This window comes from Myxocyprinus asiaticus, chromosome 44, assembly GCF_019703515.2.
Source record: "Myxocyprinus asiaticus isolate MX2 ecotype Aquarium Trade chromosome 44, UBuf_Myxa_2, whole genome shotgun sequence".
Taxonomy (NCBI): domain Eukaryota; kingdom Metazoa; phylum Chordata; class Actinopteri; order Cypriniformes; family Catostomidae; genus Myxocyprinus; species Myxocyprinus asiaticus.
The window spans coordinates 31,774,346-31,800,623 of NC_059387.1; the positions used below are offsets into that span (position 1 = coordinate 31,774,346).

Genomic DNA, 26,278 nt, shown 5'->3' on the forward strand with positions numbered 1-26,278 from the left:
GCCTCACTTTAACCTAGATTTTTGCTTTTTTTTTTTTTAAGAAAAGGAGGGATGAGCCGGAATTAATATTTGTGGTAATCAACATTATGCCACAAATGCTGTCAATTGAGCTTAACTTGTATTGAACCTGGAATATTCCTTTGATGAGCTATTTCTACTTGATCTAATCATTAAAATAATATTTGTTCATGTAACCTAATGTATTTGGGTGGATTAAATGATGTTAAATCATATTTTTGAGTTGAGTTAAACTAGTTAATTTAGATGTTACCACATGAAGCACATTCTTTGGTTAACATGTTTTTCAGTGTATTATGGTGGTGACATGCCTCGGTGGGGCCAACAGAAATATAATGAAAAAGAATCAAATATAAAGCCTGTCAGAGGCAGGTGGTATTATTCTCAATGTAAAGAGCATTTTATTGGACCAAAATTTGTATACATACCTGATGAGTTATCAATATGAAAAGATTTTTAATGCCTATGTCCGCTCTCTGCAAAAAAAAAAAAAAAAATTCTTAATTAGTATTTTTGTCTTGTTTTCCAGTATAAATATCTAAACATCCTTAGATTGAGATAAATATACAGCAATTGAGAGGAAAAATGACACTTGTTTTCAGAGAATTTTCTTAAAACAAGAAAAAACTAATTTGCCATGGGTTGAAAAAAACCCTGACTATTCGGATCTGTCTCTATTATACTTTCATGGTCAGAGCGTGAAGCCTGTGGCACAGACATCGCTGAGCTGAAGTTGCATATAAAAATGAGGAGAGATCAGCTGCCGCAAATGAGAGACCGGCTGACCACACAGAGGTGCTGAACCACCGACTGAAGGAGGATATTGATTTTATGAGGAAACACGTGCCGCTCACGCACGAGAGACTCCATCTGGAGAGTGAAATCATGAAGCAGATCCAAACAGCACAAAGTGAGGTGAGTTTACTCCACTGCCTGTTTGTTTGTTGGCTTGTTTGGAGGACCTGAAATCAATAAGATACAACTGAAAGAGGGGATGAAATTCCAAATAAAAGTGTTTAACTCAGTGTTCAAAAAGTATGTTAGGCAGTCTTACACTGCAAAGATGGTACAGAAACCACATCTAAAGTGGCATAAGGTATAGTTCACCCAAACAAATTCGTTAAATTAATTCCTCATGTTGTTCCCAACCAGTATGACTCTCTTTCCTCTGTGGAATGCAGAAGGAGCTGTTAGACAGAATGTTAAGGACTGACAGCCTCAGTCACCATGCACTTTCATTGTATGCAAGAAATGAAAAAAAGATGAAAGTGAATGGTGACGAATATGTCTCCTGTGTTGGTGTTTTTACACAGAAATTGGAGTTGCAGAAATTATGTTATGAAAGTAATGTTTTAAATATGACATTGTGAATATTTATGAATATTATAAATAATGAACTATATGCTCTTCCATGACAGTGACAGTGTTTTACTCTAGAAAGGGAATATTAACTGGAAAATCCTTTGATGATAATAAGATTTGAAAGTTGATTGAATGACATAAACACTAAAATGAGGGCTGTTAATTTAATACATTTATTTAATACAATTAATTAATATTTTATTTATAAGGGATAGTTCACCCAAAAATTTAAAATTCTTCATAATTCACACCCTTATACTGTTCCAAACCTATATGATTTTCTTTCTTTCATGAAACTAAAAATTGATAGAATGTTAGTGTCTGAAAGCCTCAGTCACCATTCACTTGCATTGTATGGAAAAAGGATGCAATGAAAGTGAATGGTGACTGAGGCTAACTTTCTTCCTAACATCTCTTTTTGTACTCCACTGAAAAAAGAAAGTTCTACAGGCTTACCGACAGAAGTAGTCCAATTAAATAACATGAGGGTAGGGGTGGGCGATATGACAAATATGTTATATTACAATATGAGTAATTTTATATCACGATAATGATATCTATCATGATATTGTAATTCTTTGGGGAAAATCAAGAACAATTGGCTTATGGATTAAATAACCATACTGTAATGTCTATTTTGTAATTCTGTCAGTGAATTAAACACTTTCAAATATTTCCACATATATAATTTTCTCTGTATTTGGAACTTGACAATAGTCAAAGTAAAACAACAACAACAACAACAACAAATTGTTTTTTTAATCATTCTTACCATAATGCTAAATTTCAAATTATGCCACATTTCAATCTGACATGTTGTTGACCAGTATTAATATAAACATTCCTCAAGATCTTCCCAAAGCGATACAACATAGAGAATAATACATACTTTTAAGTAAAAAATAATAATAATAAGAATGCATCAAAAATAAACACTTCTTTCAGAAAATTTCTAAAATTATGTAAATACTTCTTGCAAAAAATAAATATCAAATAAATATAAACACTTCTTGCAAAAAAAATAAATAAATACAATTATAGCCAAATTAATACGGAGCGCATCTTTTGGCTTTCATAATATTCTTTTACGTGCTTCATTTTGAGGTAAAATGTATTGCTTTTATTACAAGTGATTATCGTCGAGCGACATATATTTTTCTGCTCCGTGTTGGGTTTCATGGGTTTACTCTCCTGTAAATATCAGGAAGCATGCTGGACTCGCACGAACTTGCACGCTCCAGAGCTATGGCACGCCATGCTCTCATGCAACACAGATGCACGTGTACGATGAGAAGCATATTAAGTGCTTATGAAACGCTGAAAACGAGATGAATGTAATTGAATTTGCTTGGGCGGCCTGCCAAAATCTTTTTAAACCCTGTCCATGTTTCTTAAATTCTCTCAGTCTCATATGAAGCCTTGCCAACTGATGGATAAGCCCATGCTGCACACATGAATATTTACATAATGCAATATACACGATATAGCAAATTCTCTTTCGACTGACACTTTATATCGTCGCCATGATATATTTATATTGTCATATCACCTAGCCCTACATGAGGGTGAGTAAATATTGACATATTTTTCATTTTTGGGTGAACTATCCCTTTAAAATCGATGGAATGATAGAAACTCTGCATACTTCTGGGATAGAGCCAAGACCATCCCAGCAACCTTGGTTCTGGAACTATTTTTCCCATTCATTGTCTTTATAGGCATTTCAAAAACTTCTCCAGCTTCTTCAGCAGCAGTTTAAATAAGACGAATTTAGAGCAGACACTGAGAGAGAGAGAGAAAATGAACAAAGAACTTGAAACAATCAATAATCAGCTGCAGGACAAACACTGAGTCACCAGGCCTACATTTTATTTCAATATACATGTGCTATATCAGTCCAGACAGCAGGTGTCACTAAAAAGCTTCCCCAGAGTTTAACTCCAAACTATTATTTGTTTATTTTTTTATGTAGGCAGATTACAATACCACAAAGAAAATGCATTGAAATTGTTGATGTTGATTTTTGCACAGTTTTAAGGTCTTGTTTAAGTTTAATTAATTTAACTAATGCTCTTTCGTTAGTTTATGTTATTTTAAAAAGCAGTGAATTGCAGTGAAAAGCAGAGGTGGGGGACTCAAGTTACATGACTTGACTTGAGTCTGACTCGAGTCGCAAATTTCAGGACTTGCGACTTGCTTGATTAAAGTAAGAAAATGACTTGACTTGACTTTGACTTGAGAGCAAATTACTTGAGACTCGACTTTGACTTGAAGTGAAGAGAAGCATGACAGTAAACAAAGGCAATTTTAATCTGTTATAGAATAACGTTTAAATGAAGAAAGGAAAATCTTCGCTTCAGTTGATATTTGAAATTCATCATGTTAAAAGAAATGGGTAGCCTAAAAGCCAGTAGGCAATATTTTTACGTAAAAACAAAAACCAAAAAACCCCCAAAAAACAAGAAGAACAAAAAGTTTAAGCAAACTCACCATTTAAATTACAATCCAATCGAAAAATATATTTCCATACTCACAAAATCTCAAAAAATCTCAACAACTGACTGAGATGGAGAACATTTTCTAGTTGCTTTACACCGGCTCCTCCATCACAGTGATGCGAGTGTTGAGCTGTTGCGCTCCGTTGCCGTCCAAGAGGAAGTTAAAGGCTGTGTCGCGAAACTGCCTTACTAGACATCACTTTTGAACGTCTGTCTAGCACGTATTTGCATAGAAAAACAATGCGGACAGAAGCACAAATGTGTTCAGTGTGAACAACAGCCACCACAAGTTCAAAATGCTGTGGTTTTGATGCCCAAAAATGCTGTCTACTGTATGTAGGCAGCTCACTAAGTCTTGAGACACAGCCAAAGTCTAACGCCAGTCAGAGGAAATCTGTCAAGACAATATTCTGCTTCAATATCCGCCTTTTCCAATTCACGCAATAGTTTTCATACACGAAACAGTACACTTGACATTGCATCCTGCTGACACATATAAGGAGTGTCCTTCTAAACGACCTAGTTGAAACCCTTCTGCAATAATGGCAATTCTAATATTGGCTATGGTGTTAGAGCCCCGCCCTTTTGGGCACGAAGTTGTCCGCTATAAAAGCAGGTGTGCAAACACCATTTCACAGAATTTCCTTCCTTCAAGACAGCGATTCATCTCTCATCTAGAAGCCCTCTACTACTTCGCCATCAACTACACTAGTCAGCGTGTGGGATCTTCACGGCATCGAGAAGACTCTCCGCTCCCCTGCAGTGTTCCGGCGAACATCATTCCGCCTCACCGCTTGACTCTTCGCTGGTGAAAGGGCCGCTTCAGCATCCTGATTCTCCACAGCGCTTTGGCAGGAGTTGTGTATCCTTATAAGTAATTGCTGATATTGTGTGTGTGTGTGTGTGTGTATGTATATATATATATATATATATATATATATATATATATATATATATAAAAGTGTCGGTTACGTGTTCGTGTCTTTTTAAAGATTTCGTTCCGTAAGTGTTCCTTGTGCAAGAGGCACATCCTGCCGTCAGATCAGCACGAGAGCTGCATTCGCTGTCTGGGCCACGCCCATGCAGAGTCAGCTCTCATGGAGACAGACTGCCCTCATTGTGAGGGCATGAGTCTCAAGACGCTTCACTCGTGAATCACCCTCGTTCTGAGGGACGATACAGTCTTCCACACCCTCCCACCCGCCTCTTCTGTGACACCCGAGGGATCACACGAGGAGGCACGGCGGGGCTGTGAGGTTGAGCAGGATGAATTTGCGTTGGACCTTGTGCCGGCACACACCCCGCGAGCCCCTCAATCTCCATGTAATGCGTCTATGCCGATATATTATGTGCGTTGCAAGCTCCGGCCCTCTACAGGAACGCATGGCCTCGTCTCGTTCAGTGTTTCTGACGCTGGGGATGATGACGATGTCATGTCTTTCGCTGCATCTGGTGAGTGGTCAGTGGATGACGCCTCCGCTCCCCCCCGCGAGGGCAAGGAGCGTCCTTCCAAGGTCAGTCGAAGAGCTCAATCTCGAGTGGTCTCCTCCAGAGTAACCTGAACAATCTCGCCTTGATGAGTGGTTCCTGCAGTCCGGATGTCATCAAGCAACCGCGTTCCGCAGATCTGCCCCATTCTTCCTGGAGTTAATGAATTGTCAAAATCTTGGCGTGCGTTCTATTCAGCTCGCTCACGCAGTGATTCCATCCTCTCTTATGTGGATCAGGGGGGAAGAAAAAGGTTATGCCCAACTACCCCCTGTGGAAAGCAGCTGCATCAGCGTGACAGGAAACCCCCCCTACGCAGCAAAATTGTTCCTTACGGGCATAGCCATTTGAAGCGGAATGCAGAGCTCGCTGTTCCTTCCGGATCTGTTCCAAAGAAGGCTTGATTGAAGACACACAACACTGTTGTCGAGAAAGGAATACTGCTGTTCAGAATGCTGTTCACAATATTGTTCAAAATGTTGTTTCTGTGTCTCACATTCAAATAAATGAAATAAAAAATGCAAAAAAGCGTACAGTGCCCATTGCACATGCACGAGACGCTCACATATTCTCAATAAAGAGCTCTTTTCCTCTTCAAAGCCCTCACATTGTGCACAACTGCGAGCGACGCATTATATCATACAGTGAACAAACCAAATTGCCCTCTGTCCCGTTGTGCGGACGTATGGCGAGCCCTTACGTGTATTTCAGATTGGATGCTAAAAATGATCAAACTTGGGGATACGATCCAATTTGCAAGGCATCCCCCCGTTTCAACGGTGTTCTTCTTTCACGGTTTAGTCTGAAGACGCGCCAGTGTTACGAGCCGAAATACATAATCTCCTCGCGAAAAGTGTGATAGAGGTTGTTCCAAATTGTCAAACACAAAAAGGGTTTTACAGACATTATTTTCTTGTCCTAAAGAAATACAGTGGGCTTTGGCCAATCCTAGATCTGAGACATTTGAATCGCGCACTCGCAAAGCGCCCATTCAAAATGATTACTCAGAAATGGATCTTATCACATGCCGCCCACATGGTTGGTTTGCGTTGATAGATCTGAAATCACAAATACTTTCATGTCCGAATTGTACAACATCACAGGATGTTTTTGAGATTCGCGTTCGAGGGAATGGTGTATCAATTCAAAGTCCTGCCGTTTGGACTGTCTCTGGTTCCTCGCATGTTCACAAAGTGCATCGATGTGAAACTGAGCGGTGTGCACATTTTGAACTACCTCGACGATTGGCTGTTACTGGCCCAATCATAGGCTCTGTTATGCCAGCACAGAGACTTACTGCTTCAATATCTAAACAGCTTGGGCCTCAATGTCAACTGTGTGAATAGCACGCTCTCCCCTAGCCAACAAATCTCCTTTTTGGGAGTCCGTCTTGACTCCGTGGGTGAGTGCACACACCTCACGAGCAAGCGTGTTCAGGCCATTCTACAGTTCAAACCGGACAGAACACTTCCAGTGAGACTGTTTCAAACATCAAAAAACATTGGGGCTTATGGTGGCGGCATCACATATACGTTGAGCACACCCGCCAGTTCAGACTGTCTGATCAGCTCTTTGTGTGCTATGGAGGACCCACGAAAGGAATGTCCGCCTCCAAGCAAAGTCTTTCTCACTGGATCGTTGATGCGATTGCCCTGGCTTATGAGTTGCAGGGTAAGATTTGCACAATTGGTGTTAAAGCACTCTCAACTAGAGGCATAACCTCCTCATGGGCATGGACGAACGGTGAGTCTTTACAAGACATATGTTTTGCAGCAGGATGGTCTTCTCAAAACCCATTCGCAAGGTTTTACAACCTAGATGTAACATCTCTCTCTTTGCAAGTCTTCTCTGTTTAGAGCGCTTGCTATTTTATTGGCCATATATATATTATGCCCCTCTCTTTTTAAGTACAGGCTTTCCATCATTTTACACTACCGCCTGCATTCAGGCCGTTATGTTCCCAAAAGTCATAAGCACTTCATTATAAATAAAACTTCCTTCCCAACTGGGTTTGTGAAGGGGTTAATGCATACTATATGACCGTAGTTCATATATATACGTATATTCTGAGTGTTCCCCTCCCAGCTGACCATGAGGGTCATTCACTTGCAACATACTTATGTCGGTTGCCGTCCCTTCCTCTCTGGGAAAGTTATGTCATGTAGTGCGGCGTGATGGGACTCTGTTCCCCATATGCGTCAGCAGGACGCAATGTCAAGTGTACTGAATCATAAGGGAACGTCTCGGTTATATACGTAACCCCGGTTCCCTGAGATGAAGGGGATGAGACATTGCGAATTCTGGCCACACTACAAGACTCAGTGTTCTTTGAGGTGCGAGCATTGCGCTCTTTGTCCCTCAGTCAGAAAATTCTGAGGAATCGTGTTCGCGCGCCCACTTTTATAGCGGACAGCTTCGTGCTCAAAATGCCGGGGCTCAAACACCGTAGCCAATATTAGAATTGCCGTTATTGTAGAAGGGTTTCAACTAGGTCGTTTAGAAGGACACTCCCCATATGCGTCAGCAGGACGCAATGTCTCGTTCCCTTCATCTCAGGGAACCGGGGTTACGTACGTAACAGAGACGTTTTTTTGTGTGTGTGTTAAGATTGCAAATAAAATTTTGTTTAAAGTACGTTTGCACTGTCACATCACTTCTGTAAACGTAGTGTCTCATAATGACTTGAATGTTTTTTATTTTTATTAACTTATAAACAGTAATTACATTTTTGTTTAAAAAATAATTATTGTGGCATTAATTAATTCATATGATATTATATATATATATATATAGGATGATATTTCATAATTTTTTAGCTTTTATGATAATTTCATAAATTTCATCATGCAAACTGCAAATGTCTTTACTTTTGTTATACGAGTGGTAATTGCGTAAGAAAATGTATGTACCTATAAACATGATGTTCAAATACATATGAAATACCATGAGATCAGGCTAAAATGCTGTCGTTCATAAACAATATAAGACCACAAGATGGCGAGATTGATTATATTATTTTCAGATATTAATGTAGCACAGATATGTATATAATTCATATACATGTATGTAAAGATATGTATATAAGTAAATATATATAAGGGTTAAATATGTAGCCCAAATATTAACTTTTATTTATTTCTGTTTGGTACTGTGACTTGACTCAACTTGAGTTGATACTTAGCAGGACTTTTCTTGACTTGCTTGAGGTAAGTGGCTGACTTGTCTTGGCTTGATTTGTCTGCACCGCGACTTGAGACTTGACTCGGACTTGATGGTTAAGACTTGAGACTTGCTGTGACTTCAACATGTGTGACTTGCCCCCACCTCTGGTGAAAAGCAGTGGTTTTTGTGCTTAGCAAACTGCTGATACAAAATCCGTGTTAGATGTGCCATGCAAAAAACATAGTCAGGCTGTGTTGATATTTGCTTAAGAGCAGCCTAAGTCTGACATGGCAGATTTTTAGAATTAGTATGTACTTATTCATACAAATAGCCTCTGCTTGTCAGAAGTAAACCTTGAATTTACATTAATAAATTAATAAATCAATAAGTAATTGAACTTTTAAAAGTATAAAAGCTTTGCTAATACAATTTCCTTAGTAAAAGCTGTGTGGATTCTCATATAAAAAACTGAAAACATTGTCCAATGTTCAGATTGCAAGGTAATGTTTGATAACATGTTCATGGAGTAGAAGCTTCTTTCCATCTGTAGTATGAAGCGGTTTGTGCACATGTAAAATGTTTTATAGAGGAATCACACAATTTCTCTCTCTCTGCTTACAGGAGTGAGTTACAGCAGCTGCAGTCACAGTGTGAGTTTTGAAAGAGAAGTGGCAGTGAAAGACGGACAAATCAAATCCTTGCTGCAAGAGATCCGCCAGGTTGAGAGGCAGGAAACAGACACAAACAATGCTGTTAGTACTAGTTTACACATTAATATAATAAAACATTCACAAGCCAATTAACTCACAAGATATTTGACCAAATCAAAAAAACAAAAAAAAACAAAATTAAAATATATTGCATTTTTCCTGTGTTAAATATTATATCCAGGGTTCTCACTGCAGGGGCGGATCTACCGGGCTGGAAAAGGATGGCAAATGCCACCCTAAGAAAAAGCATTGCCACCCCATCTGCCACCCCAGCATAAATATCCAAATGTATTAAATATAAATGTAAGTATATTATAGTTGATGTTGACATTGTGTAGAGTTTTATTCATGTCAAACTGCCTCAACTCTCACCGAACACACAAATGACTACAGACCCATTCCAGACTCAAATTACAGCAGCAGCCAATCACAGCATCAGACCAATTGTGCACTTGCTATTGCAGCGTGTGTACAGTATTTGGGCTTTTGCCTGTTGAGCTTTTTTTTTTTTGTTTATTTTCTCAATGACCACATGAAGAATTACATGGAAAAAAGAGGTAAAAGATGAATTTCTCAGTTCCAAGTATTCACTGAATGATTATTAGATACATCGCTGTCAGTTATGGGTTGAGACGGATGAGATGTGTCCTCACCACTTTTTGAAATAGCTTTCATCTGGTATGGGTATAATCCCGTTGAAACATATCCAGTTCTTGAGTAGGAGTTTCTGTTTCATCTGTGTGTTTTGGCTGGCGATCCGGCGCTCGAATGAGTTACTTTGAGTGTTATAATAAGTGTTCGCTGCGGCTGTTATCAGTGTCGTTAGTGTTAGCAGTTTTTCCGCCCCTCGCTCTCTTTTCTGTGTCCCCCATTGTGATGATCTTCTTTGCCATATTGTTTGTATGTAGAGTGTGTGTTGCCTTTTTCTCTTTCTCTCCCTCTCTCTTAATCGCTCTCAGGTCTGGGGTAACCAGGAGCTGATTGTTGATGGGGCGCACCGGCACACTGCGTGCAGTGTGTTTCCTCCTTACATAAACTGAGTGTTCCATGGCTGGGTTGTGCGATGGCAGACAGGTGTTTGTGAGCTGTGTCATCTCGTTCACGGGTGCTCAGGTGCACAGGTGCACATTGACTTTTTTTTGGGTTACCACTGCTGGTGTGGAGAGTTTGTGGTTGTCACTGTCTGAACTTCAGAGTTTGCTGTTTTTTCATATACAGATCTGTCAATAAATGTGTCTCTGCTACTCTCATCTCCCGCATCTTTTATCGCATTTTATTTTTAAAGTGTTCCACCCATCCACTGACATACAGATGCAGTCTTGGTTTATTAAAAAAAAACACACAGAACAGAACCTCTAAAAACTAGAGGCCTCTAGATCAATCAATCATGTTCTTAAACAAAGTGTTGATCTATGAATCAATCTACTGACTAAAAAAAAACCCAAGACTGATAGTGGCAGACGTAGAGATGAAATAACCATATTATGTGAAATATTTATTTGAGTGCTTGAATCGGTCATTAAGAATGACTGTTTATCAAAACAGGTAATTTAAAAGAATCTTTTACTGTGAATAACATCATTAATATTCATGAGTTTCACAGCACTGCCCCCAACAGTACAATTTTCCGTATAGTTTATTTTTATTTAGACCTAACTTTGTGTTAATGTTCACTTTCAAATGACTTATTCCAGCTGGTACAAAGGTGATAGGCCTAGAGGACTTTATAAGCAGGATGTGCATGCATTCTCCATCCATGGGTACACTTAACACAATAAAAAAAATTGGCCTGCATAAGGTAGTGATGTTTAGTCCAGATTGGCAGTTCTAAATGTCAAGCTAAGGAACATTTAGAATTTGTTGATGTGTTTAGTAGACAATGTCTTGGTGCTCTGGAGAAATACATTTTGTTACTTATTTTTTATTGTTATGCCAAAACAAATGTAATTTTTTTTTTTTTTTTTTTTATGTTGGCAGATCAGTAGCAAAATGGTTATGTGGTTCCTGTGAAAATGCAGTTGTATCGCAAATTCATGGGCATTTGTAATTTGATAGTGACTTCATTTAATGAACTAGTACTTGTTGCAATGAAGTTTGGTACCTTAATCTATTAAAACCAAGCATGGGCGCTTGCTTTGGTGTTGCCACCCCTCATAGTCTGCATGCCACCCCCTTGCCACCCCATAAAAAAATTCTAGATCCGCCTCTGTCTCACTGTCATGCAAAACAACATTTTAATATTCAGGCTGGAAAAGACATGGAAATGAGTAAAAGTGTGTTTTTTTTTTTACAATTTCTGTAGAGAGTTTCTAGTTTGCTCTGCTTTAAAGGGTTAAATCAGAGATATTGAGATACAGAGTAAAACTTGCTGGTCTGTCTATTAGGTTTTATTGCAGACATTTGTGCACTAATAAGTGACTTGGTACCTGAAATACAAAGGTAAATCCATCCTAGCAAGAAATGTTTAAAAAAAATACTTATCATCCCTTATCAAATTCCTATCAGTAATCATAAATGAGTGGAAAAGTCATGGAAATACAATGGTCAAAATTCGAACCCTGTACATTTAAAAATGTGTCACTTCACATCATAAATTGATGTTTACTGCAATATGCTACAGTATATATATATATATTAATGAATTGCTACATTTGTCATTAGTCCACTGAAAGTTTGATGTTTATCTTTTATTCATGATTTCATTCACCATATTTTAGGTCATGACATTAAAAGCAAAGCTAGAAGATAAAGAAGAGATATTCATGAAAAGAAGAAGCAAGTTATACAACTTCAAAACCAAATACAAACAGCTGTAAGTATAAAAGCATATTAGAGAAGTTGCTTGTTATTTTAAAACATATAAATCTGAGGTGAAATTACGTTGGAGATGTCACACCCTCACGTCCTCTGGAGGGCTGGAAAGACCCACGATTTCTTTCACGGGTCTGCTGTGGTTACTCTCTCAAAGCCTCCATTTTGTCTAAGCCCTTATTTTCACAATTACAGGTACACCTGAGTGAATGAGCTGCAGAGCACTCAGCTGTTTCTTAATTTCTTAACTGGCAGACCCACCTGAGGGATGGAGTGGACACAGCTACTGTATAATAGGGTTAACCATGGTCAACCCTTTATAGTTCAGGGTAAACCCTATAATAGCTGTGTCCACTCTATCCCTCAGGTGGGTCTGCCAGTTAAGAGGTTAAGCAGTTTGTTTATTCCTCTTTAAAATTGTACTTATTGCATTTTTGATGCCGTCACTTTTTCAACTGGATATCTGTTTCCAAAGTTTAAAAAATTTCCATTAGATAGAAATTTGAAAGTGTCAATAGAGCTAGGCTCGACTTGGTGGCGCTATGTTATGTTCGAGTTTCAAGAATGTTTTGACAGATAACTATTAATAGTTTTTAAATATTCATTAAATTAAAAAAGTTTAAATGTAAATGTGCTATAACAACCAGCGGACCATTCAATGATTTAGCCAACAGCTGAATGGCTGAGATGCACCTAAAATCAGGAAACATTTTGCAATCATTCCAAAAAATAAAATATACAGTATATATAAATATATCTATATAAATAATATATGTGTGTGTGTGTGTGTGGGCAGGTTTGGGCGGTTTACGAGGAAAGTTGTTAGATTACAAACTGGTAATTACAAGGGTGTTATGCTATAAATGTGGTTTATGAGGACATTTCTAGTGTCCCCATAATTTAAATCGCTTAAACATACTAAACAATGTTTTTTTGAAAATGTAAAAATGCAGAACGTTTTTTGTGAGGGTTAGGTCTAGGGTTAGGGTTAGGTTTAGGGGATAGAATCTATAGCTCGTACAGTATAAAAATAATTATGTCTATGGAGAGTCCTCATAAGGATAGCCGCACCAACATGTGTGTATGTGTGTGTGTGTGTGTGTGTGTGTGTGTGATAAAGAAGGTCCAAACAATGGAATATGATAAAGAAGCTTCCAAACAATATAACATCAGACAATTAATGGTTCCCATATTTGTATAAATAAATAATGGCTATCACTCTATTTATCAGAAACGTGAAGATGATGAACAAGTCTCTGAATTGGATGCAATCTTGAGTCAAAAGCAATGTGAATTGTCAGCCCTGCGAGATGAAAATGAAGAATACAAACTGGAAAATTAAGTTTACAAGAAAAAAATCTGCCAAAGGTTTGTCTCATAAACTTCACATCAGTTATGTTGAACAAAAGGTTCTCTTTGTAAAGCAGCCTTTGTAAATCACTCTTTCAATCCAATCAATAACGTAATTTGATCTGACCACAACAAACCCGACGCATACGTATATTTATCATAGTACTGCAGAAAATAATTTATTCCAAATTTGAAATGAAGAGCAATTTGCACTTTATTTCCCTCATATTGTTCACCCCAATATGTTTTCAAGCTCAAGCCAATGCACAGTGTAATAAGTAACTATGACACTGAATAAAAGTCAGCTATAGTGATCCTTCCCAACATTGAGATCAGCATTAGACTGGTTCCATGTTGGTGATCGAAACTCAGAAGACAATACTATGAGAAATGTGTTGGATATGTCTTGTGGTTCATTGGTCTGTTGTGTGAGTGTGGATTATTTAATTATCAACACAGAATGTGTGTTCAGCAGATCATGTCATCATGAAATCCTGCAACAACACTGATTGCACTTCATTAAAATTGTGTAGGTGTGTGTGGCGTTGCTACTAAAATCAAAATGCTATAAAGCAACACAACAGCATGAACTAAAACAGAGTTGAAAAGTGCCTCTTTGTTATATTTGTTTACTATAGTTTGTCAATGTAAAATACAGAAAATGTATAGCTGTTATACAGTAGTAATTAGGTGGCTAAAGCTACTAAAGTCCTTTATTTATTGTTTGTCAGATATCTTGATATACCACTGATATAGCTGGAAACAAGCTGCAGTTTATTAAATATTGTGTAAATACTATTATAAAGGTTGTTAGATGTTCATACATGTTCAGCGAGCAAAATTTGTTTGCAACTTCTGCACCAAACAGAATTGGCAAAATAATGACAGTTTTCAAACAGGTTTCCCCGAACACTCCTCCCACCTGCCATTGGTCAAACAAACAGATAGTCCTGCCCCAAATTCATGCTATTGGTTGAATTACAAATTGCTGTGTCGGGCTGATCGGGATGCTCAAACAGTGTAATGTTTTGACAAAGCCACAGTGTTTACACTTTTCGGGCAAAACCAACTAACTAAATATGGTACTTTTAGTTGTTCCTCGGAAAATTAAAGGGATAGATCACCCAAAAATGAAAATTCTCTCATAATTTACTCACCCTAATGCCATCCCAGGTGTGTATGCTTTTCTTTCTTCCATGGAACACAAATTAAGATTTTGAGAAGAATATCTCAGCTCTGTAGGTCCGTAAAATGCAACAAGAAAAAAAAAGCACATAAAGGCAGCATAAAAGTAATCAATAAGACTCCAGTGCTTAAATCCATATCTTCAGAATCGATATGATAGGTGTGGGTGAAAAACAGATCAATATTTAAGTCCTTTTTACTTATAAATTCCCCTCCCTGCCCTGTAGGTGGGTATATGTAGGATGAATGTGAATAGCCTAAAACAAAAGAAGAACTCTAAGGAGAGAAGATAGCGCTTAGGAAGACTGTTTAAAACTGGAGATTTAAAGTAAAAAAGGGCTTAAATATTTATCTGTTTCTCACCCACGCTTATAATATTGCTTCTGAAGACATTAATTTAACCACTGGAGTCATTTGGATTACTTTTATGCTGACCTTTTGTGCATTTTGGAGTTTTAAAGTTTTGGACCCTGTTAACTTGCATTGTATGAACCTACAGAGCTGAGATATTCTTCTAAAAATCTTCGTTTGTGTTCAGCAGAGGAAAGAAAGTCATTTTGGATGGCATGACAGTCAGTAAATGATGAGAGAATTTTCACTCTAAACTACTATAAATTGGGATAGGAGAAAGTATTTTAACATAAAAAAATACACATATCACCTTTAATTTGGCACATCTTGTGTACTCAGTTTGATGTCACATTTTCAAGTCATTTCCGTTTTGAAGTTTGCTGAATGCGATGCCAGCTTTTTTGTGAGCAGGCTGCTGTCGGTACACTCTCAGTACATTGTGGCGTGGCTGTCTCGAGGGACAGGCTGTGTTTTATTATGTTATTTAACTGTGGCGTTGTTGTTCCAGTGAACAGACTGTGAGACAGCTACAACAGGACCATGATCGCTCACTGCTGAAAATCAGATTGAATGAGGAACAGAGAAAACTTTCCAAAGCTGAGCTGGATGGTGTGTCTGCCGCCCACACTCGCACCAAAGTCGAACTAGACGTCCAGCAGCAGTAGACCTTCCTGGAGGACCTGAAGAACAGGGTAAGAGGAGAGATGCCACCATACAGACTTAAACAGCCTGATCTCGTGAAAATTATGTGACTGTAACAATATTTTTGCAAAATGAAATTACATGCTTCATTGCACGTTAGGCTGCAGTTTCCCAGTGAAATGTCCAGCGGGGGGCGCCAAAAGAGAGTGACATGATGTCGTAATCAGACAAATGTTTTAAGGTAAATATTAGATTGAGGTTTAAATGAGTAAAACATACCTCCCTAACCTAAACCTTTTAGCATAAACCTAACCAATAGTGTCCTAAAAGCAAATCAGAGGTGAACAAAACAGACATCCTAACCCTAAGTTGTTGCAAGTGCCTCTACATTTATGCATTTGGCAGATGCTTTTATTCAAAGCACCTTACAGTGCCAATCCCCCTGGAGCAACCTGGAGTTAAGTGCCTTGCTCAAGGATACAATAGTGGTGGCTGTGGGGATTGAACCAACAACCTTCTGCTTACTAGTTTAGTGCTTTAGTCCACCACACCACTGTTGCCTCTAGTGTTAGCTTTACTAGGAAACTGCAGCAAAACGTAGACCATGGCACGTAAAAGTCATTTTGCAAAATTTAGTTATTGTAACATTCATTCTATGAAACTAGGTTGTGTTGGTCTCTTTAGACAGTAAATCCATTGATGTCAAGGATGTGTCAAAGCAAATTATATGTAATATTTAGTCACTTTTGAGTTGCTGTTGCATGTTTTTGTCTTGTTTCAATGATTTGTTCAATGCTGGTATTAATAATCAACAATGCTGGTTTTAATCATGTAATAATGTTTCATAATCAAATTAATTAAATTAATGTTTTTTTGTGGGGGGAAGGAACAGACTGAATCGTTGAAGATACAGATAACGGTTGAAATGCAGGCATTAGACATTCTCAAGGTAAAATCTGCAGCACTTAATGAATGTATGAAAAAAATTCATTAATAAAAAATTCAAAAGAGGGAAATATAAAATAAAGGAAAATAAATAAAATGCCACAGAAGTGTAAAATGTGGCCCATTTTAAGGTTCCACGATTTTCTGCAAGCTTATCAAATAATGCTACTGGACAAAGAAAACGTGTGAATCCAGCCTAAATCTAAAATGCATCTTTTACCCCATAAGATGGCCATATCTTATCTGAACATTAAGGTACAAATTAATGGTTGACTGATATGGGTTTTTCAAAGGCTGATAATGAAGTCTAGAGAGCAGGATAACTGATATAAATTGCGATCAACATAAAACAATTTAACAACAGCAAATCAGATGTACAAAAAGAATCTAAAGTGAAACAAACACTTGCAGGTTTTTATGCAATAGTTACTGAACTTTGCATAAACTTGAAAAGAAAAACCTTGAAAACATAAAGTGTTGACTATCCATTGATAAATCTGATACAAGGGAAAGTTAACACTTTTGTATCGGCCAAGAGAACACAGTTATCGTCCGATTCCAATATTCACAAATGGCCAAATACCGGCCGATTAATTTTCGAATAAACGTGTAACTTTTGGATCAAGTATTTTTATAGATGTGACACCGTGATAGTGCTGCCATAGTTACTATGCATTTTTGTTATTAGGAAACCCTTCATGTAGCGTTATTGAGGTATGAGGAGATTTCAAACAGGATCAAGGAGCTCAGCCTGAAGTCTAATGAGTTCAAACAAGCGTCAGACACAATGGAGCAAACCATCAGAACTATGCCAGACATTATAGAGGAGCTTAAGTGAGAACTACACAGTTTTAACACTAGCTCGACAAATCACAATCAATATTGTACAACAATCTAAAGCTACCTAACTGTCACATAAAGAGTTCCTGTAGGGGAGGCTGGGGCTAGTTGTCACATGGGCTATATCTCAGTTACTATTATGCCAAGAGTCAAAATTCAAATTACACAAATGTGTGTTTTCCTCTTGCAGTGTTTTTTTTATATGTTAGTTTCAATAGTGCAAAATGCTCTTAAATTAAAATAATTTTTGTCCTCCAATAAAAACTAAAATTCCAAAATCATATTTTTGCTTTAGCTGTTGGGTAAACATGTGAACACAATAAAACCACACTGGCATTCATTCAGGAAAGGGTCAACAATATGAAGGTAGATTTTAACCAAAAAAGTGTTTATATTTCACAAACCTCAGTTCAGGGCAAGTTGTCACATGCATTTTAAATATGACCAAATGATGCATTTATTAATTATAATATTTGTTGGACAAAATTATAGTTTGATATTTTTTTTATGACACTTTTCTCATTTCTGATTTCATGAATTATTTAATTTTTTTTACTGAATGTTGTTTTTTTGCATTAAAGTCTACATTATAATAGGCTGTTTAATGGCAGGTTCCATTGCTATAACTTATGCCACCGAGTGTGACAACACGCCCTGCTATAGGTCAGTGTGTCTTAAATGAACTGTATATTTTCTCCTGGACAATAACGGTGAAAATATTCAAAAGCTTTTTTGTAGCCAAGATTTTAAAGGAATATTGCGTGTTTAATACAAGTTAAGCTCAATCGATAGCATTTGTGGCATAATGTTGATTGACACAAAAATTTGTTTTGACTCGTCCTTCCTTTCCTTTAAAAATCAAAAAGCAAAAATTACAGTGAAGCACTGTAACATGGTTCAAATGGGCAAGGAGGAGGCGGGAACCGGCTGAACAGTCAAAGTAATATTTAATGAAACAAAAAGACACAAAACACAAACACACACACACGGCAGCTGCGTGTGGCTCTCTCTCTCTCAAACTGCCGCATCTGGCTCAGCCTTATCCATCTCTTTGGCTGATTAGCCCGATTGGGGGCTGGCCGTGCAGACTCACGGCCCAGCCCCGCCCTCCTCCTTGTCACAAGCACTTACAATGGAATTAAATGGGGCCAATCAGTAAATGTTAAAATACTCACTGTTTCAAAAGTGTAGCCACAAGACATAAACAATATGTGTGTGAACATGATTTTAGTGTGATAAAATTGTTTACTAACCTTTTCTGTGTGACGTTATAGCCAATATTGCAACTTTGTTGCCATGATGATGTAATGTCAACAAACCCTAAAACGGCTGTAAAATGATGATTTAAACAACTTTACAGCTCAAATAAAACATGAGTAAAATTTGGCCCCATTCACTTCTATTGTAAGTGCCTCACTGTAACCTCAATTTTTGCTTTTTTTAAAGAGAAGGATGTACGATTCAAAAAAAGTTTTTGTGGTTATCAATATTGTGCCACAAATGCTGTCGATTGAGCTTAACTTGTACCGGAACATTCCTTTAAGGTATGTTTCTATTCAGAAGTTGACTTTCAAAGACAAACCTACCCTGAGACATATTAACTGGAGTAAAAAGTGTGTCATGTAGCCCTCAGTCTCTGTATATTACACTCCCATGCATGTTTTCATTTGTTTTGTTTTAGGAGTATATCAGATGCTGTGACGTTCAAACATGGCACAGCCACAGTAGTGATGGGTAACCTGCACAGAGACATAACTTCCTGTAAACAGAGGAAGTCTCGATGCACACAGATTCACTCAGACAGCGCAAGACTGTCATGATGGACACAGAGGTTAAGAACCCTTTAATTCATATTTACTGTATATTATTTACATTTATGTAGCAATGGTACTGTAATGGGCTGATCCTACATCAGCACTGCTACTGCCTATTTATATATTTATAATACAGGGGAACAAATGTTTTCTTTACAAATGGGAAAACTGATCATCTGAAGTCAAACATGCAAGAGTACATTTGATTGGTTAAGGGATTTGATCTACCCCAATCAACATACAAGCTGAAATTACCTTTATAAATATTTAAATATTTAGATTAGATGTTACCTTTGCATCGTGATGGATCATGTTATGTTTGCCCGATGATACAAATTATAAATTCTGAATGTTCATTAAACATTTAGAAGATCAAAGCAGTGTTTTCTCATGACCATGACGGGACTGGTTCTATTGAGCTCCAAAATTACAAACAAATCTGCATAAAATCATCATTAAAGTGGTCCACACAACTCTTGCGCTATATTCCAAGTCTTCTGAAGACATTCAATATCTGTGTGTGAGGAAGACTGAAATTTAAGTCACTATTCACTGATAATCATCCCCTCTGCTGGACTACAAAAGTCATACGGACTACAAAAATGGTGTGTTCACATAAAATTTCTTTGGTTCTTGTACCATATTTAATTTGAGAGCTATAGTGGAAGGGAAGAGTTATAATAACTTTTATTTTTATTTTTTAGATTTTTCCCCTTTTTCTCCCAATTTGGAATGCCCAAGTCCCAATGTGCTTTTTTAAGTCCTTGTGGTCACATAGTGATTTGCCTCAGTTTGGGTGGTGGAGGATGAATCCCAATTGCCTCCGCATCTGAGACCGTCAACCTGTGCATCTTATCATGTGGCTTGTTGAGCGTGTTGCCATGGAGACATAGCATGTGCGGAGGCTTCACGCCATCCACCGTGGCAACCACACTCAACTCACCACGCGCCCCACCGAGAACGAACCACATTATTGTGACCACGAGGAGGTTACCCCATGTGGCTCTACCCTCCCTAGCAACCAGTTTGGTTGCTTAGGAGACCTGGAGACCAATTTAAAATATTAGATTTTAAATTGTGTTGTGTAAATCGGTATATGTCTCATCACTGTCATGACTACTATGTTGCTCGGAACTGCACCCAAGAATTTCACACACTATTGCACTTGTGTATATGGTTGTGTGACAATAAAAGTGATTTGATTTGGCTGGAGTCACTCAGCATACCCTGGGATTTGAGCTAGTGAACTAGTGAACTCCAGAGGTGGTAGCCTGTATTTTACCGCTGAGCTACTCAGGCCCCCAAGAAGTAATAACTTAAATTTCAGTCTGTTCCTTTTTCTTTCTTTTTTCTTTTTTTCTTTTTTTCATTTTGGAGCTTGACAGACCCAGTCCCCTTCCACAAGTAAATGATGACAGAATTTTAATTTTGGGGTGAACTAGCCCTAGAAACAAACAGAAGACCAGCTGAGCTACTGTGACAAACTCTGGGTGTACTAGTAAAGCAAACAATTGTGTATTCATCCTAATGTAATGCATTTTATTTTAGCGCGTGTGTGTGTGTGTGTGTGTGTGTGTGTGTGTGTGTGTGGACTGCATTAAGCACCCTAATTCACCTCTACAAACGTTTCCTCTAACAATTTGACGAAAGCTCTTATAATTTTGTTTTAGAGATAATATGTTAAGTTTTGCATGAAACCCACGTATTATCACTTCATTTTCAGAGGGAAAAGCTATTTATTGGGGGAGTTGAGTTTCGGATTATGGCCTCAGTCAGAGCCCCGGCTCCTGATGAAAGTCTCACATGGCTTATCTAATGTGAAATCGCCATGTGGTATATAGTTTCATTAAACGGTGATCAAGAATGCATTAGTTCAAAACAAGAAAAGGCAATGGGGCTTAATCCGCCATGCGCGCAGAAGCAGCAAACTCCAAACAAGTTGTTGGTGCGAGACGGGAGCCGAATTAAAAGTCTTCGCTCATAGAGGCAGTCTGCCATTAACTTGCTGCAGGGCAACAGAGCAGAGAGTCTCTTTAGACTTCTCACAGGAAACAATAAACGCGGCACAAAGATTCATCGCCCAACAGAAATGTTTCCACTTAATGTGCTCAACAAAGAGACACAGCGTTAAAATGCCTTTAATTGACCTAACGGCACAATTTAGGGATGGGCAACATTGGGACGTCACATTCATCAGATAAATGTAAACAGGAAGTATGGATGTTGACGCACAATACTGGATGGGAACAAGTGATCTTATTTTTGGGTGTCATGTATTTTCGGCAACCTTGTCACAGAGAATCACAGAACTTTAACAACATTTTTGTTTAATGATTATTACGTGCCTCGTTATATGTTTTTTGGTGAAATAAACACTGGAAGCGCTATAACAACAATGACTTTTATTCCCTTTCACTCAAATCACAAATAAAATGGCAGATAATCAGTTTATAAACACTTTGCGACCCATTCCTCACACAATGCTATCCAGTGACGTCTAAACACTCACTTTAGTGCATGACATGTATATAGTGATACATTTTCATTTTTGCATTGCATAATCAACTACATTTACGACTTTTTTCGAATGCAATCAAATTGTGCGGTGGCTCAACTGATAGAGTGTTGCTCTTGCAATGAAAAGGACCAGGTACAAGTCCTGAAGAGCATGTGAGTTGATGTGAGCCAAAAGTGTCATTGAAGCAACATAAAAATTAAGTGGTTGCTTTAGTAATTGTGTTTGTCATGTCACATTTGCTTTTAATGACACCATCGGTTAGGTTTAAGGTTTAGGGTAGGGTGGTAGGTTTTGTTGATTTAAAATTCGATAGAGCATGTAAATGTAACTCACTTGGGAGAAAATTTAACTAGCTTTTAGCGCTATTAAGTAGACATTTCACCTCAGAACTGTCACAATATGTATAAGGAACCACACATTACTTGCTGTAATAGATTTTTCCAATGGTTACTCTTTTTTTTATTTACTTAAACAATAAACTTTTTTTTATTATTTATTGGACAGAGACAAAGTAGAGAGAGGACAGGGAATGATGGATGAACCAATCATGAAATGTTGCAAGCCAAATTCTAACTTTCATTGCCCACATTAGCGCAATGGCTTAATGTGCCCAGAAAGAGTATTTAGTGCTTATAGAACCTTAACATTTATGCATTTAGCAGACACTTTCATCCAAAACATCCGAGGTAAACATTTAATCAGTATGCACATTTCCTAGGAATTGAACCCATGACCTTGTTGTTTGCACCACACTGTAAACCCTAATGTTGTCATTACTGGAAAAACCAAGCTGTCTTAATTAAACGTTACTTGAAATTTTTCAAGTACGTTTTGGGCACATAACTTAAAAATATATGTTCCTTGAACTTATTTATTTAAAAAATCTATAGATGCAAGAAGTTGCCAGCAGCCATATCACCCTGTAGCTCAAGACTGGTTGCCTGTTGAAGCTAAGCAGGTTTGAGCCTGGCCAGAACCTGGATGGGAGACCTCCTGGAGAAAAGTAAGGTTGCTGCTGTAGGAGGTATTAGGGAGGCCAGCAGGGGGTGTTCACCTGTGCTGTGTGTGGGTCCTAATGCCTTTGGATGAGATGTTAAACTGAGGTCCTGACTCTCTGTGGTCATTAAAAATCCTTGAGTGCTTCTTGTAACCCTGGTGTCCTGGCTAAATTACCCCTGTTGGCCCTTCTCAATCATGGCCTCCTAATAATCCTCATCCACTAATTGGCTCTATAACTCTACTCTCCACCAATAGCTGGTGAGTGTACTAGTGCACTATGGCTGCTGTCACATCATCCAGGTGGTTGCTGCACACTGGTGGTGGTTGAGGAGAGTCCCCTATTCACTGTGTAAAGCACTTTGAGTGTAGTGTCAGAAAAGTGCTATATAAATGTAACTTTCATTCATGTTAAGTGTAAATAACTCAAACAATTGATACAAAATTGAGGCTGAGGGGAGTACCCATAATTCCTTGCTCTTGAATTATTTAATTCTGTTTCCTTGGTCAAAGGGAATTTATGGGGGCATTTCAGTAGTTGTTATTAAGAATTCATAGATTTTTTTTTTTTTTAGCTCTTTTGTAATATTATTTGTGTTGTTTTGTTGCGAATAGTTGTTTCGTATGATGACACTATTAGAGTGATCTATGTCATCTTGTGTGTAGTTTATTAATGATTGACCTAGAATAAATTCTGATCTTATTTTTGGAGATTGAGATTGAATCTTATTATTTGATTTGAGTGTTGTATGATCTAAATTTGAGTAAATTCAACTAAAATTATTAGGTAGAAAAACAACATTTAAAGTCTACTTGCATCTAGTTACCTTAACTTAAATTGTTAAGTTCATTCTATATTTTGAGTAAAGTCATCTTATTAGGGTTTTCAGTGCATGCTCTGCCAGTTCGACAATAGGGACACATTGAGTTAAACATGAAATAGGACATTCAACAATAAAAAAAGGTGGGACTTTATTTTATACGTCAGGTAAAAGCTTTTTCTATTTCGCAGATGATTGGAATCATTTCAGCGGAGCAAGTTATTGCATTTTGATGAAAGATTACAAAGACAAACATTCTTTGGAATCATATGCACCAAAGAATCGCTCACAATAAGACCATCAACATGTGTTAAGAAAGTAAACAGGCTCCATTTTGATTTCATGTTGACTTTAACAAAGCACGGAGTATAACCTTGTGACAGTGGTAACCGTTTTAAACAGTTCCGCAATTCTGTACACAACCAGCCGAAACATGTTTAAACTAACCTGCACTTATGGACACTCTCCACTGTGATCTTCCTCATGAGCTCAATCCAGATTTATTTATCCCCTCATCATATTCTCATGTAGCTTGTTTACTTGATGAAGTCAGATGTTTAGTGAGTAGAAAAGCAGTAGGACGCAAAGTGCAGACACCATCAGTTTCTTATGGCCAATGAAGTGTAATTTGTCCCATTTACACTTCAGAGGTGCATCAGACGGGTTTTGTCAGCACCGCATGCAGTAATTAAGCTTTAAATCAATAGTCTGCATTTGTCATGTTTACTGCCACTCTCAGTGCTGGGTTAAACTCATCAGTTTAGCACTGGCTCGTTTTACTATCCAGACACACTTCATTATTCCTTATTCCCAGGTAGAGCAAAGATTCTCTTCTCTCTCTGTGTCTCTACTTTTCATAGCCCTCTCTCTTTCTCTCTTCATGTGTCTCCGATGGTTGTCGAGATGAGGGGAGGCATGCAAATCAGACAGTTATTTATTGTAATTTGTTTACATACTTGTACAGTTACTAGAGTTACTGCATTCGGAGCCAAGAGGTTTTGTTTCATGGCGTCTGTGTAGAGGTTAAAGGTATACTTTATCCAAAAGTGATTATTCATGTCACCCACACCCTAATCGTTCCAAACCCATTTGACTTTCTTTCTTCTATGCAACACAAAAGAAAATAATTTAATAAATGCCCCATTGGCTGAATTCATCACAATGACAGTACATGGTAACTCGCTTTAACGCTTAATAAAGCACCCAAAAGTTTCATAAAAGTGTCTATTGTGTGACCTGTGTGTCATATACCATGTCTTCTGAAGACATATGAAAACTTTGTATGATGAACAGACCATCATATAAGTCGTTATTCACTCTCAAATAAGTAATAAAGTACATAAACAGGGCTGAAATTCAATATGGCGACTACGTCAATAACATCAAACCTCAAAAAATAAGGCTAATGGAAATATTCTCTGCCAATCTGTTCCAGATTCATCTACAGAAAGCGCTAAACAAGAATCTGAAGTTAGCACAAGAGTACAGAGAGCTGCAAGAAGAGCTAATGATTGCCAGACAAGAGGCCATTTGTGTTTTTGACAAAAGAAACAGAGCAGAAGTCTACTTCCAAGATCACAAGCAGGTAACTCTCATTGTGACAAACACAACAAATCACTCTCTCATACACATTTACACATCATCTCAAATAGTGTGTGGCTTTTCTGTATGTGTGTATATGGGTGTTTCTTCATTTATGGTCACTCTCATGTCTCAGGGGTTTAATGTTATTAAAACTAACTTTTATTAAAACAGCTCTTTACTTTTAGTAACATAAAGGTGAACTGAAAAACTTGGAAACTTTTTTGCCTTCATTTATTTTTGCTACTTTTCAAATGCCTTATTGTTTTACCCTTGTCCTAGAAAAAAGAGTGAAATAATCATAAACTATTTTAATATTTATTGTATGAAAATAATTCATATGAATTTTTACACAAACTGTGACTGTCCCGCAGTTGTGGCATTAAGTTTTTTCTAAAGTTAGTGGACTTGTTAACCAAGTGGACAAAAGTGTCAATGAAGAGTATGCTTGAGATGAAATATGAGACAAGTGATGTTGGAAGAAACAAAAGAAAAATCAACGTAAATGTAACTTGTGAGCAGAATATTTTTAATGGCCGTCATTTCCAATCAAGCTGTAATTTTGCCAAATTATGCAAAAAGTGTGAAAATATTTTTTCATTATCTGTATTTAGGATGCATTAATTGTTATCTTTAAAATCAGCCTTAGCAAAACAATCTGCCATTTTATTTCAAAAACATTAAAAATGCCATTTCCAGCACCGTCATTTCATCACATATTTCCCCTGTGATGCATGGACACTGGACACTGTTAGTAGACAATTAAATATGTTTATCAATAATGCTAGTGCACTTTGGTTACCAAGGAGACAAAATGTCAGTGAAAAGCAGTATGAGATATGAAATGTGATTTGTAAAGAAAAAAAGGTAAATATCTCTTTATTTTGAGCATTTTTTCTGTCATTTCAGAATGTAATTTTGACGAATTGTGCAAAAATTGTGAAAATAAGATTTTATTGTCTCCATTTAGGATACATAAAATGCTAGCTATGAAATTAGCCTTAACAAGACAAAGAAGTTGGTCCTTTTTATAAAAAAAACATCTCCACCACAGAATGCTATTCAATAATACAAAATCTGAGATGTTGTGGAAATGACATTGTGGTGAAAATGTTAATCTTTTTTCGGAAAAATTACAACAGTGGCAGAATTTTCCTGTGATGCAAGCAAATACACTTTTTCGTCA

The 26,278-nt window shown here is 37.5% G+C and overlaps 1 pseudogene; it reads left to right on the forward strand.

The window, feature by feature from the left end:
- The window catches only part of LOC127434539 (coiled-coil domain-containing protein 178-like), a 46,345-nt pseudogene that overhangs the window by 1,110 nt on the left and 18,957 nt on the right, over positions 1-26,278 (forward strand).